Below are 18391 nucleotides of genomic sequence, written 5' to 3'. Positions count from 1 at the left end.
CAGTGCCATCTTTTTGGGAGCAGGACAACGAAGGGAGACCCTTTCCCCTCAGACTCAGGAAAGCTATCAAAGGTACCCTTTCTACCCTTGACCCTTGTTCCTGCCCTACTGGACAACTGTCCTTACGTATTTAATGGGTCTACATCACAAATATTCTTCCTGCGCAATGCCTACCAGGAACTTAGGAAATTTCAGTCCAGAGTCCAGCTCAAGTGACATTCTGGTCATGACCTCTTCTCATATTTTCTCACGAAGTTATTGTGCATCTGCTCAGAGATGGCACTCAGTCCTCTGACCTCAGCCTCAATATCTGTGCCTGGCTCTCCTGATAAAATATGTTGCTAAACTTGTTCTGGCATGTCACCAGATGTTCAAACCTATCAACAAATCTACTTTTTCCTCCAATCTCTCCTGATGTCATGACCTCATTATCTAGCTGAGATCCCATGTTGACCTCTGCAAGCATTTATTTCACAGTACTGGATTTGGGAGACCGCAGTGACTCTATTTCCATCTTGATTCAAGGTTGGAGGGTTTTAGCTTACCAAGGTCAAATAACAGGATGTTTGGCCAAAGGTGTGGACACTAGGTTTGGTTTCTCAAAGCCAGATAACAATATGTTTGACTAAGGGTATAGGTACTTGACGTTTTGAGAATTAAGGAAGTAACTACAATTGTTTGTTCCTTGTTTCATGGTAAGGAAGTCTTTTGCCCACCCCATTTGCTTTGGGTATAAAAAGACAAGGAGAAATAAACTCCTGGCTGCTGCAGTGACTCTTATCTTCTGTGTCTTGTCTCATCTTTTCTCAATCTTCACTCCCTTGCAGGCATGTTCAATAGGTCAGCTGGTCCCAACAACTGGAAGCATTCTTACCCATATCATCATCATCATCATCATCTTCTTCTTCTTCTTCTTCTTCTTCTTCTTCTTCTTCTTCTTCTTCTTCTTCTTCTTCTTCTTCTTCTTCTTCTTCTTCTTCTTCTTCTTCTTCTTCTTCTTTCCTCCTCCTCCTCCTCCTCCACCACCTCCACCACCTCCTCCTCTTCTTTTTTTTTTTTTGGTTTTGTGAGACAGGGTTTCTCTGTAGCTTTGGAGCCTGTCCTGGAGCTAGCTCTTGTAGCCCAGGTTGACCTCGAACTCACAGAGATCCGCCTGCCTCTGCCTCCTGAGTGCTGGGATTAAAGGCATGTGCCACCACCGCTCAGCTATTTTGTTCTTCTTTTAAAAAAATCTTTCTATGCTGCTGAGAATTTTATCTTTCCCTTTCCTTGACCAAGGGCAATGTTCCTTTCTTTTTTACAAAGCTTTGTCTGGAATGCCTTACAAACGAGTTGTGAAAAGTTCTTTTTCACTACCCTTCACCCAGTTTTCTTAAGTGAGCATTTTCCAAATACAAGTATTAAAACTTATTAAAATGTGGCCTTTAATTCCAGCACTAGGGAGGCAGAGGCAGATAGATATCTATGAGTTCGAGGCCAGCCTGGAATACCCAGCAGGCTCCAGGACACCTAAGGATATTACACAGAGAAACAAACCCTGTCTTGGAAAAAAAAAAGGCCTTATTAAAATGCAAATGTATTAAAACTTAACGGCTATATGGTGATATTAAGGTGTGGGGTCCCTTAGAGGAAATGAGACCAAAAGGCTCCCCTCTTGTAAATGGAATCAAATCTATTTGTATTGGTTACTTTTCTCATCATTGTTACCAAATACCCGCCATGAAGCAATAGAAAATATTTATTTTGTTTGGCTCACTATCTGAAGATAGCATCCATGATAGCAGCAAAGATGTGCTAGTGGGAGTGGCTTGAGGGTATAGTGACAGAAACATGGAACTTTGCTTACATTTTGATGGATCAGGAAGCAGGCAAGACTACATGTTTCCAGGCCACCCCTAGAAAACTACTTCTTCCAACTAGTCTCCAACTCCTAAAGGATCTACAGTTTCTCAAAGCAGCATCACCAGGTGAAGACCAAGTGTTCAAACACACAAGCCTGTGGGGCATTTTATATCTAAGCCATACTACCCTTACAAAAGTGGTTTTAAAGAATATTCCACTCATTTGCCTTCTGAGTCAGTCAGTCACGGGAGGTCACAGCCATTCTCAGCAAGGAAGGCCACAGGCAATCTAAACTGTTGAAGTGTTGCTTTGGGACTGATCAGACTTCAGAACTATAAAAGGATAAATGTCTGATCTTTCTAAATTGCCCCACTCTCTGGCACTCTGTTATAGCATTATAAGCAGACTAAGATGCCATATTTATAGTAAGACACAATTATTCTACTTTAGTCATAGGCACAAGGACACACATACAAAAAATACAGTGATGTCAGCAAAAGTAAAAAATTAAAAGTCAATTAAACATTAATAAAGGAATGGCTAAAATTTTGTGGTATATTGATTCAATACAAGATTTCATAGGCATCGAGGTAAACCAGGAACCTATATAGCAACACTGATACAATTTAAAAATACTGAGGAAAAATATAATTTGCAAAACTAAGTTCAGCATGACAATATTTATGTGTACCTTAAAGCATAGACATGCTACATGTTTAAAGACATAGACTGGAAGTATACATATCAGCTCTGGAGTTACTATGAGGGCAGGATGGAAGTGTGGAGTTTCTTTAATACTGTTTATTTCTTTGAGAATAAATCTTAGCAAAAGTGGGTTTTGTTTCAGTTACATTAGTCTTTTGCTAAGAACACTTGATGAAAATTTTATTGTTAAAACTTATTCTCCAAAAATTGTATTTAGTTTTATTTATGCATAGATGTACAAGCCTGCACGAGTTTGTCTGCACCGTGTGCTTATAGGACCCCATGTCAGCCAGAAGAGGGAGTCAGATGCCTTGAAGTTACTGCTAGCTGGACCCTGGGAACAGAACCCTGGGCCTCTGCAAGAGCAGTAAGTGCTTTTAACTGCTGAGACGTCTCTGCAGCCTATGTTGGAACTTCTTAATGTGCATATAAAAGGCTAGAAATAGGTTTAGGTAACACATTTAAGGACCATTTCTTGAGTTTTTTTAAAGTTACAAATAATTAAACTAAATTAACTGGTTTGTTTTTGGAAACATTTCCCAATAACTGACTTCCCTGCCTCTATCTGGTTCCTTTCTCCAGAAGGTCAGAGAGCACTTTCCCTGAGGCTGCCTTATCTGACCAAGGTTAGTTCCTCTAGAGAGTGGTGAGTGCCTCAAAACCCCCAAGACTTTGTCAAATAAGGAAGATTAACTGCAGGATAAGACTGGTGTGACTTGGAGCTCAGATATATTTCACCCCAGACCACTGAATCTCCCCTAAAAATCATTCTCAATGACCTCACTCTTCCTTTATCTGCAGTTTTGTTTCCCACACTCTCATGATCTGTGGTCTGAAAATACTAAATGGAGAAGCTGCAGAAATAAACATATACAGTTTTAAATTGCAAACCATACTGAGAACATAATGAAGTCTCCCATTATCTTAACTCTGTCCCACTGGCCCACTGATAACTGTGTGGAGGGGCCAGGTTATCAAATAGACTATTGGCAGTAGGCAGTTGTTTTGTACAGTTCAGAGAATAATCTATAGTTGTACTTTTAGCTTTGAATGAGTGAGTTATTAAGTAGATTGCAATCAAAAGGTGAAAGAATAAACGCTGAGTCACAGACAAAGAGTTAGAGGCCAAAACAATATCAAACAGGGCATCCACAATATCCAATAGAGACACTGGAGTACACAAACTGAGAAAGCAAACAAAAGGTAATGTCATCCAATCAGGTCGCTTACAAGTACCTACCAGAAAGAACCTTAAAACAGTCAGCTAGCATTCCAGATTGAGAAAGTATAGCACAAATAATAAAAAACCCAGACACAGATATTGGGGTTCAATCTATAGATCAGAGAGTGAAGCAGCCAAACTAGTTAGCCATACAGGCCAGGGAGTTGTGGCACACTCCATTAATCCCAGAACTCAAGAGACAGAGGCAGCTGGGTGGTTGTGGTGCACACCTTTAATCTCAGCACTCAGAAGGCAGAGGCAGGCGGATCTCTGTGAGTTCGAGGCCAGCCTGGTCTACAGCCTAGTTCTAGGATAGGCTCCAAAGCTACAGAGAAACCCTGTTTAGAAAATCCGAGAGAGAGAGAGAGAGAGAGAGAGAGAGAGAGAGAGAGAGAGAGAGAGAGAGAGAGAGAGACAAAGAGACAGAGACAGACAGAGGCGGAAGGACCTCTGTTCAAGGCCACCGTAGGCAAGATTGAATCTGTCTAAAAGAGAAACAGAGCTCACACAAAGGTGATCCCAACACTTGGGATAATATGCCTTTAATCTTAGCACTAGGGAGGTGGAGACAGGAGTGATATAGCTGAGCAGAGAGAGGAATACAAGGGGAAGTGACAGGAGCTCAGTGGAGTGTGGAGTGTGGAGTCTGAGGTTTGGCAATCCAAGGACTTCCCCTTTGGTCTGAGCATTGGTAGAGGTAAAAGGTCTCTTTAATGGTTGACTGTTTTGGTTTTCTAATCTTCAGCTTCAATCCCAACATCTGTCTCTGGGTTTTTATTATTTATGCTACAAGAGAGTCTTGGACAAAGCAGAATACAGGCTGGGTAAGGTTTCTAAGTAATAGAACAAATAGCAACAGCAGACAGATAACATCAAATCAAATGTTTACAAATAACCAGCAGAAATCAACTTGCAAAAGTGTCAGCTGGTGTCCTCTGTGGGAGTCCATAGAAGTGGATCCCCTAGGTTAGAGAATTCAGACTGATTCTTGCTCCTTCAAGGTTCCACAGGAGGTTTGACCTAAGGTGTGGCTACTAACAGGATGTTTCGATCTAGGCTGTAGTTATTTGATGTTTTGGGTATTAAGAAGGTAACTACTTTGTTCTTTGTACTTGAAAAAGAAGTCTTTTGTCTTCCCCCTCCTTCCATATATAAAGCTTATGAGAAATAAACACAAAGCAAATCTCAGTATTTACTGGATGTCCTCCCAACTCTATCAGTTATCTCTGTCTCTTTCTTAATCTTCATGTTTCCCTCTAAGCACGGCTGATGTGGCCTGGAGGCAGGTGGCACTTTGGACGTGGGGCTTGGATAAGGAAGGAAATGTGACGGACACGGCAGAGGAATAAAGACACTGCAGGGGTAGAAGTGAAAAGTGAGCACTCGGATAAATAGTAAACATGGAAGTACAGGGAGTTTATCTCGGGAGTAAAAAATTGTAAATAAAATTTGTAGATAGGAAATAGTAGTCAGCTGTCTGTAAATTTACCAGGGTATATTTTGAAAGCCAGGGTGCAGCAGCAAGTGCAGACAAATGTTAGAGTTTGTAAATAGTTCAAACTTCCTGCTCCTTTCCCCAAACTGGTGGTGCAGTTCAAACTGCAACACAGAATCAGCAAGTACATTATATTAATTATGACCAACCTTGGCAAGCATATACTTTGCCTAAGACTTACTCCTATGGCAGCATCACAGCAAAGTGGTCATCTTTGATGGTTCCATCTTCCAGTTTCACCAGCTAGGGTATTAAACCCTTATTTTGAAGCAGTAGCTTGTGTGGCACAGAAAAGCCAGAATCTAGGTGATATTTTGGTAGAGACCCTAATGTGATCAATGTTCTTTATCCTAAGCAACAGGTTGGTTGTTATTTCAAAATAATCATTCTTGGGCAATTGCGTTTGTTCAATTTTTAGATCAAATTGATATATACTTTCTAGCTGATCAATTAGTGCAATTTGCACAAACACATTCCTTTATTTTTCTTAAAACTGTAATGGAAGATTCCTTAATGGATGCTTGCTATGTTAATTTTTACAGATGGTTCTTCTAATGGAAAAATAGCATATGTTGTTGATGGTAAAGTATATGTAGTACAAACAGATCTGGTCTCAGCTCAAATAGTTGAGCTACGAGCTGTTGCTATGGTATTTCAGTTTTTTGCAGGTAATGCATTTAATTTACATACTGACAGTCATTACATTTTTAGAGTTCTTCAGGTCATCGAGACTGTCCCCTGCATTGGAACTAGTAATAGTTAGGATAGAATACTATTCCAGAAAATTCAAAATGCCATCCATCAAAGAAAATTGCCATACTTTGTGTGTCATATTAGGGCACATTCCTTGACCATTGCCTGAACAGAATGTTTTAGTTGAAAAATTTACTCAATTGATTGCTTTATCTCAACTTGAGCTTGCTCAGTGATCACATGCTTTACATCATCAAAATGGTAAAAGTTTAAGAAAACAATTTGGTTTAACAAGAGAAATTGCTCGTCAGATTGTTAAGCAATGTGATGGATGCCCATAATATTTACCTGTGCCTCATTTTGGGGTAAATCCTTAAGGTCTGCTTCCTAATCATTTATGGCAAATGGATGTTTCTCATATTGCAGAATTTGGCAAACCAAGATATGTGCATGTGGCAATAGATACATATTCAGGTTTCTTAATGGCCACTGCACAAACTGAAGAAGCCACTAAGCATACGATAACTCATTGCTTAAAATGTTTTTCATGTATGGGAATTCCTAAAATTATAAAAATAGAAAATGGATCTGGATGTATTAGTAAAGCATTTCAATAATTTTGTTCCCAGTGGAATAATGATTATAAAATAGGCATTCCTTATAATCCTCAAGGACAACAAATTGTGGAACATGCCCATGGCTCCTTGAAAACACAACTTCAAAAGATAAAAAGGGGAAGTTATATCCTCAGTCACCACACAATGCCTTAAATCATGCCCTTTTTACTCTAAATTTCTTGACTGTGGATGCCTGTGAGCAATCTGTTGCAGACAGATTTTGGCATGGTGGCACCAGAGCAACCTTTGCTAATGCAAAATGGAAAGACCCTTGCACTGGATTATGGAAAGGACCCGATCCTGTTTTAATATGGAGTCGAAGGCATGTTTGTGTTTTTTCACAGGAGGAGAATGAAACTCGGTGGTTGCCTGACTGTCTGGTGCAGTATGTGGAATTATAGTATTGACCTGATAATGTTTGTAACGATTTCAGTTCACTATGGAGATGCTACTGGTTAGAAAATGGTTAGAGCTTATCTGAGAAAGTTGACATAATGCTAATGAGTCCTTAGATTTGATACATTTAATAAGACAAATTTGGATTTTGATGCAGCTAAAACTGCTAAAGATATCCTAGACCAACTTAAAAAGACCATCCCATTTTGGTCATCCTTTATTAGGAGGTATCGTGGCCATGGGAGCACGTTGATTGTAAAGCATTATCTGCTTGCCTAAGATTATCTAGTTACTTGTGAACTCTCTCAATGGAAAGTTGGTTCAGAGGTGCATGGCGTCTAGCTATATATTCTCCCTTAATCCCTTATGAAAAGAGTCTAATCAATGATGGGTAAGATCTTTTTCTATCCAGGCAGCTTAAGAAAGGAAGTCCATGATGGAATGTCCTGATGATGAGTAATCTGGAAGGCAGAAGAAGATGACCTAAGACAGACACACTCGTCTGTCCTGTAATAGAAACACAGGCTTTAATAAGTCAATTTTAAAAAGGGAAATATGTGGTAGTTCACAGAAGTGGGTCTGTTTCACCTTGTCTAAAGGTCAAAGAGTTCAGACCTATTCTTGCTCCTTCAAGGTTATATGACAGGTTTTGACCTAGAGTGTGGTTCTAGATGTTTTGGGTTTTAAGATGGTAACTACTGCCTGGCGGTGGTGGCGCATGCCTTTAATCCCAGCACTTGGGAGGCAGAGGCAGGCGGATCTCTGTGAGTTCGAGACCAGCCTGGTCTACAAGTGCTAGCTCCAGGACAGGCTCTAAAGCTGCAGAGAAACCCTGTCTCAAAAAACCAAAAACAACAACAAAAAAGAAGATAACTACTTTGTTCTTTGTATCTTGGTAAAGAAGCCTTTTGCCTTCCCCCTCCTTTCTGGATTGAGGTACATAGAGCCTGTGAGAAATAAACACGAGGCAAATCTCAGTAGTTACTGGATACCCTCCCGACTCTATCAGTTCCCTCTTGTCTCTTTCTTAATCCTCATGCATCCCTCTAGGCATGGACAGATAAGCTGGGAGGGACCCAACTGATGTTGTCACCTGGATGTGGGATGTGACAGATCTCCATCTCCTCTTCATGGGTGAACTTCTACCTATTTCCACTGTAAGCATTTTTATATTATAACATAAACAACAGTAACCTGGGTTGGAAATGGTTTATCATCTAACTCTTATCAGGGGCCGACTGTGTTTACTTTGGGTCTGTTCTTCTCTCTCCTTGTTACAGAGGTGGGGGAAACAACATTGCTTCCAGAGCCAGCCTCTCAGTGAGAACAAATAGCATACAACGGTTTACCAATAAAATGTGCATCATAACTGTGCTTATATTCAAATAATTTACTTTGTTTAATAACAGCCCTAACGTTTGAGAGAAGTCAGTAGGACAGTTTGGGTGTGTCAAATAGACTAGCATTTCCTTTAAATGAAAGATTACAGTTCTTACTTTAATGAGGAAAGAAAAAACAAAACCAAACAAATGTTGAGGTTGCTGGGATCTACAATAAAAACAAATGATCCATGAAACTGTGAAGAAGTAAAAAGAAATTCATCCTTCTTTTACTGTGGTACCTCAAACTACAAAAATAATGGCCACAGAGTAATAAGTGTGGCAGGTACTTAAGCTAGGAAGGGCATTATATACATCACTACCACCCACAGCTTCAGGTGTCTAGTGGGCATTTTGGAAAATACACTTTGCACATGAGGGAGACTATTGTAGTCCTCTAAAATTTCAAGCATCTCCCACTTCCTTCTCCTCTGGGAAGAGGGATGAGTAAGGAAACCCAAAATAAGCCTTCTAGCTTTATTTGCTTTTAGCTGACTATGAAAACATCACTAATTTTGGAGGTCACACACCAAAGTAATACATTATCAGTTCCCCACCACTTCACTATAGATGACACCTAAGACTGAGGCTACTTAGTGGGCTAAGATGGTTTCTTGCTTTTTTTTTAAGTTTCTTTTTGTTCTTCTTTGTCCTAACAGCAAGGTTAACTACTCTTGAGAAAAGGAGTAGTTAATTTATAAGGACATGAACTTAGTAACTAGCAACTCACTCCTGGTTTATAGAAGGTAAGACGTTTGAAAACTTCAGATAACATCAAAACATGGATCATTTGGGAAAAACCACAGAGACAGCTGACCTGAACTACTGGTAGCTCACGGACTCTGGACTGATATCTGGGGAACCTGTATGGGACAGAAGTAGGCCCTCTGTATGTAAGTGATGGTTATAAGCTTGATCTGTTTGGGTGGGGGGCTGGCAGTGGGACCAGGATTTATCCTGGATGCATGAACTGGTTTGCTGGAGCCCATTACCTATAGTGGGGTACCTTGCCCAGCCAGATTCAGTGGGAGGGGGCTTGGTCCTGTCTCAACTTGGTATCCCTGACTTTGATGATTCCCCAAGGGAGGCATTATCCCCTCTGAGGAGTGGATAGGGGGCAGGATTTGGGGAGGTGGTGAGGCAAAAGAAGTGGAGGGAGGGGGAACTGGGGTTGGAATGTAAAATGAAAAAAATTTTAAATTAAATAAAAAATGTGGATCATCTAACAAAAGCATGTAATTTGCTGTTCTATTTTTTAAAACTAAAAGCAGACATATTGGAAATATTTGGTTTAGAAGTGTCCAACCTATGGCCCAAGAGCCACATGCGGCCCAAGATGGCTATGAGTGCAGCCCAATACCAAAATCAAATTTTTTGTGAGATTTTTTCTTATGTAAATTGAAGGTTTATTTTTATTTTTAAATTGTGTGCATATGTGTGTGTGCATGTGTGTGTGCGTGCATGCATGTGTGTGTGTGTGTGTGTGTGTGTGTAGGCATGTGTATGTAAGGAGCCCAAAGAAGCAGAGGCATCAGATTCCCTGGAAATAGAGTTATAGATGGCTATAAGTCACCAACATGAGTGCTAGAGATTGAACCAGGTCCTCTGTAAGAGCAGAGGTGCTCCCAACCACTGAGCATCTTCTAGTTCCACGATATGTTCTGCAATACATTTTTAAAACTTCATAGGATAGTTCTTGAATAAGAACTTTGTAGATGACAACAATGTCATACCACAATGTCATACAAAATCAATGTATGCTTTTGCAACTGCAGGTCACAGGTTGGACACCCCTGGATTTAATGTATGGCCTAAGACATTCTTTTGTAGTCGAGAGGAGCCATAATTTTGGCTATAGCTGATCTAAAGAATTATTTAGCAAACAAAGGTTCCTGTTCTGATAAGGATGTTCTGGCATGAAAGAAGGAGACATGCTGAGAGACTGAGATAGTACTGAGCCTGGATATACCTGAGCACAGTCTTTCTGTCCACTGTGGTCGCCACTCCTTTTTCCTAATGAATCTTTTCACATACCTTGGTTTCCCTAAGATGGGATGCAGACAGCAAGCTGTCTTCTCAAAAGTACCAGCCCTTGAAATCTGAGTTACCTGGATTCTCTGTCTCTCAACTCCCTCTTGTCTGTAACAAACTTGTACACCTCTTCTGTTCATCTCTTTACTGTCTGTTTCAGAAGACTCGATTACCAAACATTCAGAGGGTGAAAAGGAAAGTTCCCTTTGCTCCTGCCCAACTCTAGTGCACATTCATATCACCTGGGGAGCTTAAAGATAAAAGAGTTATCTCATATAGCTGCCCTGGAAAACAGCTTAGCAATTCTTAGAAGTGGACACATACCATAAGAGCCAGCAGTTGCACCTTTGAACACACATGAAGTGCGTATTAGACATCAGTGCAAGTCTGGGAATCAATCCTTCTCCCTAGAATAAGGTATGTGTGTGTGTGTGAGTGCACGTGCGCACGTGTGACTACAGTAGTCCTGACTTAGATAAAAAGGAGGAAGTAAACATGTCTTCCATAGAAAATACAGATAATGACCAGAGAGATGGCTCGGTTGCTAAGGGCACACAACACCAAGCCTGATGACCTGAGTTGGATCCCTGGGAGCCATACCACAGGAGTAAACTGACTTCTGAAAATACACAATGTTTCTGTAGGATATTTGAATGGATTTTTAGGGAGAAAATGATCACTTATAAGACAGATTTTAGGCTGGCAAGAGGCTCAGTGGGTAAAGGTACTTGCTGAACAAGTCCAGCAACCTGAGTTCAATTCCCAGAACCCACAAAAAGAAAGGAGAGACTTCTGTATGCATGTCCACACAAAATTCACACACTCATACAATAATTAAATTTAAAAATAAAAACTTTATTATTTTAAATTTTGAGACAGGATCTCACTAGCTGAAACTTACTGTGTAGACTAGACTGGCGTTGTACTTGCAGCAATCCTCCTGCCTCTGTCTCTCAAGTACTGGAATTATAGACATGTACCACTACGCCTGGCCATGTTTGCGTAAATAAATGTCAGTGGTTGTCTTTACATTTTCTTCATGACCATAAACCTCCACAGAAGAGGAGATTAATGCCAGTCATATTCCCAAGAGGTTCTTCTTGGGCAAGGGAATCTCCTAGAAAGCTGAATTTCAGAAGTCTTCATCTTAAAATAAAAGAATAGGCCAGGCTGGTGGTACATGCACTTAATACCTGCACTTGAAGGCAGGGTAGGCGGAGTTCTGTGAGTTCATGGCAGAATGGCCTAAATGGCAAGTCCCAGGGCAGCCATGGCAGCCCTTCACGACTAAGGGCATATGAACTGTTTACACTTCTGGATGCTGTGAATATTTGTGTCCAAGTTTGGAACTCACATTTTTTTTCATATTGTACACATGATATTTTTCTTACATGTTCAGCAGCACTGTCATATAGAACCAAGATCAACCTGTCATTCCATGTTTTATACCCTAGTTCCTCCTTCATATGAATACTCTTGTGCTCTAGGGCCATTATTGAGTAAAATATGGGTTTATCCAAATAGAGGCACTACAATGCAAATGTCAGATCTAGTGGAGTGGTAACATATACTGTATGTATGCAGGCTGCTGGACAAAGGAGTAACTCATGTTCTGGATTGGACAGATTATTATGTTATTCAGAAAACCATGCAACTAAAACTGAGTTCTTTACTTCTGGAATATCCACTTAATACTTCCAGACCATAGTTAACTGCAGGTAGCTAAACTTATGGAAACAAAACCATGAAATCCTGGTAGGGAGAGCTTATTTAAGCCTTTAAATTTATTCACTTAACCAGCCACATACTTGCTATTCAAACAAAATAAGCTTCTCACTACTATTAATATGTATTTTTAATTTTGATTCTCAGGGCTAGCCAGTGAATCTAAAGAGTAGAAGAAAAATATTTTACTCATCTCTTACAGCAGAAGACTATACAGCATCAAACTGACACTGTTACTAAATCACTCCATTTCTCCAATATTGTTGAAATAAAATTATACAGCTAGAAAAGAGATTAGCTATTGGTAGTAACTAAGGACCAGGGAGGGGAGTAAGGGTACTGAGAGATTATAAGAGGGAAATGAAGACCTTTATGTTGCTGGAATTATCTTTAGCTAGACTGTCGTACTGCAAACACAAATAAAGATGTGATGAAATGCTACAGAACTAGACACACACACACACACACACGCACACGCACACACACGCACACGCACACACGCACACACAAACATATATAAGTAAACTGATTATCGGAAACAAATTGGTGGATCACATTAATATCAATTTCCTGAATGTGATATTGTACTGTAGATAACTTGCTATCTAGCCCAGGTTGACCTCATACTCAGAGATCTGCCTGCTTCTGCCTCTCAAGTGCTGGAATTAAAGGCATGTGAAGCCATGCCTGGCTATATTTTCTCTTAAAACTGCAGGGAGAGCTATATTTATCTGAAGAGAAAGTTGAGAAACTGTCATGCTTTCAAAAGTAAGTAAGCAAATTAAGGCTTTAAAAATTCCGGGAATTGGTGTGGCTTATGAGGATTCAACAATTCAGAAGAACTCAGTGGCAAAAATTTAAAACTATATCTGTGTCAAATAATTTGTGCCTGTTACATGAATGTGTACAAAAGCACTCCATATGAAGTAGAAGTAGTGCTATAGTTGAGATGTTAAAGGCTTTATCACCAGTGTTATGTTATTAGAAGGAACCTTTAAAGAGATGGGGACTGTCGGTCCCCAGCCCCTTCTTCTCTCTTCCTCCTTCTGATATGACATAAATCCATCATGTACTCTGTGCCATTACCACCTGGCATTCCCACAAGACACCTAAAAGAAACAAGTCTGTCTGCTCATAGGCTTCTAAAACTGTGAGCCTAACTAAAACTCCCTTAAAAAATACGTTGATTATCCCAGCATTTGTTATGGTAACAGGAAGCTACTAATACAAAGGGGAGGTCCTTTAGGTCAACATTTATATGTAAAAATGTAACTTTAAGGCCAAATATAATGTAAAGTCATGCTCAATGCTGACCTCTTCCAAATGTGAACAATGATTTTCATGGCTTTTTATGCTACTTGCGAGATAGGGTTCAACACAGCAAATAAATATAGATAAGATGTAGAGATGATTCTGTCAGGTCATTAGAATAGGGATGGAAGCCAGGCGGTGGTGGTGCACGCTTTTAATCCCAGCAGTCAGGAGGCAGAGGCATGGTTATCTCTGAGAGTTTGAGTCCAGCCTGGTCTACAGAGCAAGTGCCAGGACAGCCAGGCCACACAGAGAAACTCTGTCTCAAAATGTTGCATTCTGTACTTCCAATAGCAAAAGGATTTTAAAGTTCTATATAGTCTTTTACTAAATTCTCATTAAATCAGAACTATTCACTTGAAGATCTGATTGAAGTATCTCCTGTCTCATTTTTGATTTTACCTCTTTCTTTTCCTGCTTGCTTATCACCATATTCCAAATTTCAATCTCTCCACTCCACTCGCTTTACCCACAAATCCTAGCTTCTGCTCTTGTTGCTCTTCAAAGCTAGGGAAACTGGACTTTTCTCTTCCACGGGTCTCTGGCTCTTCGTTCTAGCCTCTAGGAGTTCCTAACAATACCTTAATTTTCTAGAAGAGTCACAGTGACTGGTCCAAAAGATGATGAGACAGAGCAAACTTTTGGAGTGCACTGCTAAAATTACTAGACCACTCGCTCCACCAGTCCTAAAGGAAGAATGTTGTAAGACAGTATTTGAAACCTATAACAAACATTTCTGCTGCAACCCACTTACCTGATTGTCTCTACCAATGTATTTGGTAAGTGAACTTACTTAAGACTTTCTTTTGTGACATAAGAGATCATGTAAGCTCTTCCACAGCGGAACATGTCATTTAAAACAACTTGAATCCATCTTTGAAGGCTATAGTTACTCATATTTGGGTCAGAATAAACTATCATCTTATTTTCTATGGAGTAAGAATCTTGTCTTACCCTAATACCTACAAGGTTATAAGGAAAAAGTCACTGTTTCCCGCCCTTATACATTATACAGTTCTATACCAGCGGTTCTTCAATGGATGAGTTTGCCTCCAGGAGAGTACTGGCAACCTCTGGAGATACTTTAAGCAGCCAAAATTCATAACCTTGGTATCTTATGATGCCAGAGGTGACACTAAATAGTTTACAACACAGAGGACAGTTCCCTACAATAAAGAATGAGCTGGCTATAAATGCCATCAGTGTCAAAGTTGAGAAACCCTGGTCTAGCCCTTGGGAAAGAAATCCAGTGTGGGAATAAGACAGCCAGTGTGCAAGGAGCCTGAGAGAAGATTATTATGATTAGTGGTCTTGACATCAGAGAGAAAGAGAGAGAGACAGAGACAGAGACAGAGAGGAGAGAGAGAGAGAGAGAGAGAGAGAGAGAGAGAGAGAGAGAGAGAGAGAGAGAGAGGAAAAAGAAACAGATATATTTGTATCTGAAAAAAATCTGTCATTTCTATATTGATGAAGAGAAATGTTTTCTACAAGTCCATGTTTTGGTAAACAAAAGGAATGTTAGTTGGGACTATGGGTAATCTTTTTGGCAACAGACACACAGGAAAGGGTAGACTAAAGTTGTGACCGATTTTTTTTTTTTTTGAGACAGGGTTTCTAATGTAGCTTTGGTGCCTCACTCAGAACTAGCTCTTGTAGACCATGCTGGCCTCAAACTCATAGAGATCTGCCTGCCTTTGCCTCTCAAGTGCTGGGATTAAAGGCATGCACCACCACCGCCTGGCTGTGACTGATTTCTATAGTGGAGAAGTCTCTCAGATTTGAGAAGCTAAAGGTCCGTAACATGATGCAGACTGGAAAACATTCTGTCTCTCTGTAAAATGATCATACCAGCTGTTCTTATATTATTTTTTTTAATTTAAAAAAAAATTTAAAAATTTTAAAAAAGATTTATTTGTTCTGTGTACAGCGTTCGGTATGTTTGCCGGCCAGAAGAGAGCACCAGATCTCATTTTGGATGGATATGAGCCATCATGTGGTTGCTGGGAATTGAACTCAGGACCTTTGGAAGAGCAGGCAGTGCTCTTAACCTCTGAGTCATCTCTCCAGCCCTCTTATATTATTTTTAATCAAGCATTTTAATCAAGCAGAGTATTTCTCTATCTTGATACTTTTATTTACACATCTCCTTGGCCTTACTCTCCGCTCTTCTGTTGTTTTACCCAAACCTATGCCACCCCTTCTTTGGGTGGTCAGTCCAAGATCCATCTCCTGTAAGACTATCTGCCCACACTACTCCCTCAATAGTAGCAATACTCTGTTTCTTCATGTCCTAATATTCACTTTTTAAAACACACATGCCCATCTCCCCAGTTAAAAACAGAATTTCAATGGTGTCAGGTACCCTGTTGTAAACATACACATCTCCAAAACTTGCCCATGTACTTTACATAAAGATAACTTTCTCCCATTCCTCTCAGTGTTACTGGTAAGGGGTTTTGACTGTATCAATAGCTAGTGTTTCCCAAGTCTTTACCACATGCAAAAATCTATTCTAAGTAGATAATATCTGATTTAATCCACTGCTCTCCCCCTTTGCGAAAAAGGCAATGAAAGGAGAGTGGGGAGTCACTTTCTAAAGTTATCAGACTCAGAGGTGATAGAACTCAAACTTCAGCATCCTGACTCCAGAACTTACAACATACAAAGCACTTCTGATTCATCTGTGAGGATGTACAAGACCAGCGGCAGAGGCAGGCAGAGCATCCTACTGGAACCTGAATGTCAGGAGACCTTGAAACACTGGGCACTGCCTCTGAAGTCTTCATTTGCAATTGAAGCCACTAATACTGACTTCAGAGGGGTCACAGAAAGAATGAAAATCACAGATATGAAATATTGTCCCAGTCTGTAGCGGATCCCTAGCAGAAGCCAGGCTTCCAGTTTGTCTGTGAATAGGGACTAAGTTTAGTCTAGGCTTACACTTCTGTACCTTGTTTCTTTAGAGATAAGGTCTTGCCATGGAGCCCAGGCTGGCCTAGAACTCTCAACCTTCCTGCTTCTGTCTCTAGAGTGGGGAGTTACAGGTATATGTCACTGCCCTGGCTCATTTCTCTACGCTGTCACTTTCTGTCGCAGCGATCTATAGAGTTAACTGTGATTAAGTGCATCTGAGGCTCTCGACGTCAAAAGCACTGCATAACCCTAAAGGCTAAACTCCCCAATCCTTTAAATTCGCATCATTCTCAGTTTGTTACAACACTCTTCTTTTCCTCCTCGAGTCTAAAACCAGCCTCCGAGGAGCCTCCCTGCCCCGTAATAATCCCCGTTATTGCTCTCTCCTCTGAACTCAGGGATACACTGTGAACTCCTTAGGGTTTCTTCCACCGCTACATGACATGTGCTTAGGTAGATATAGTTCTAAAACCTTGAGGACAGAATCCTTGACCATACATGTTTTAGTCCATATTGCACTGGCCAAAACACCTAGTGTCTCATACATGGCAGCAAGGACATTTACTGAAAGCTGAGTAGATGTTGGGCTCTTCTAAGGGTCTTACATGAACATGTGAACTCATTTAGTCTTCACAACAACCCCATACTTGGTACTATCAGTTTTTCCCCCATTTTACAGATCAGAAAATTGAGACTAAGGTTATACCACAGAGCTTGGCTAAGGTTATACCACAGAGCCTGGGCTCTATAACCAAGCAGCTCTATATCTAAGCAGCTTGGCTTCAGAATCTACTTTCTTAACTACCATGCTATGGTTAAAATTCAGCAAAATATGTTAATTTGTATAAAAGAGATCCCAAACCTATTGAGGACTATAAATGCAGAAATCCAAATAAAATACATCTGTGCTACCGCCACTGAAGGAGTAGCAGCAGTAGCGTTTGCCAAATTCAACTAATCCGTTGTATAAAATCTCTACATCCCCAAATTAAGCTGTTACTTGTTAAGATGTTTATGAAAATTAGGTGAGATCAGAAGCTGGAAGAGCACCAAGAACATGTAGGTTACATAAACAGCGGATCAAACAGAAAAACCTCAGACATTATTATTAAGCAACAATTATAAAACAGTATTAAATAATAATCAGGAGAACCTACTTTTATTCCTTTGTGACAATACACTTCGCTAATTTTCTGAACACTCAAAACTTGTAAAACAATCAAATAACATTAATTATCTATAATGTGAGACAAGGAAAGAGGTACAGTGTGCTGCCGCCTCCAGGCTTGAGGCTGAAGAAAAAGAAGAGCCTTTGATTCGCTGCAGTAAATGCAAAGGACATATTACAAAGCAAACAATAAAGTCCCAAGGAACTACTTGTACTGACAACCGCAAGTGTGTCCGAATGTACGGAAGGTTTGGAAAGCACGTTGTAAGAGGCCAAAGGACGACACAGAGCAGACAAGGTACTTGTGGCAATGTTGAACCTGACACCTTGGGTGAGTCAAACCTTTGTGTGGCTACAGAGACCCAAAATAAACACAAATGTTAGAGAATTCATTTTTTTTGGCAAGCTTTAAGGTCTCTGAAGATGGATCCTTTCCCTCGTCAATAGCTTATAAAACCAGGAATGAATACTGCAGGATTTTGATTTATTTTCTATCCCCCAAATAATGGGATCTGTGTCTTATCTGACTTGAGACTTGACATCTACCCAAGAAAATAGATTACTAGTCTCTAGCTGGAGGTTTTCCAGTTCACCACCAGCACCACCAGCACCAGCACCACCAGCACCAGCACCACCACCAGCACCACCACCACCAGGGCAAAGGCATTCATTCGATTATCCTTTTCCTTAAGAGTTGATCCTAAGGAATTTGTGAATCACCTGAGCTGAAAAACACCCTCTAGAAAAGCTGTCTATTTCAGGGACCTGTAGAAACACATCATATAGTCCAGCTAAAAATAGAGGCTTCCACAGTGGTTCTTTTGGCTATTGTCCACTCCGATATGAGGGTCTTCTGTTATTCTGGAAAACAGTCTGTCTTCCGCACTGGGCTGA

General features: G+C 40.3%; 1 protein-coding gene across 1 annotated transcript in view; it reads right to left on the bottom strand.

The window, feature by feature from the left end:
- Acadsb (acyl-CoA dehydrogenase short/branched chain) overlaps positions 1 to 18391 on the bottom strand; it is a 47042-nt gene that overhangs the window by 27796 nt on the left and 855 nt on the right. The gene's annotated exons all lie outside the window — the stretch shown is intronic.

The sequence above is a fragment of the Arvicola amphibius genome, chromosome 1, assembly GCF_903992535.2.
Source record: "Arvicola amphibius chromosome 1, mArvAmp1.2, whole genome shotgun sequence".
Classification (NCBI taxonomy): Eukaryota; Metazoa; Chordata; class Mammalia; order Rodentia; family Cricetidae; genus Arvicola; species Arvicola amphibius.
The sequence above is the reverse complement of the archived record's forward strand: the minus strand, read 5'-3'. Positions and strand labels throughout refer to the sequence as shown.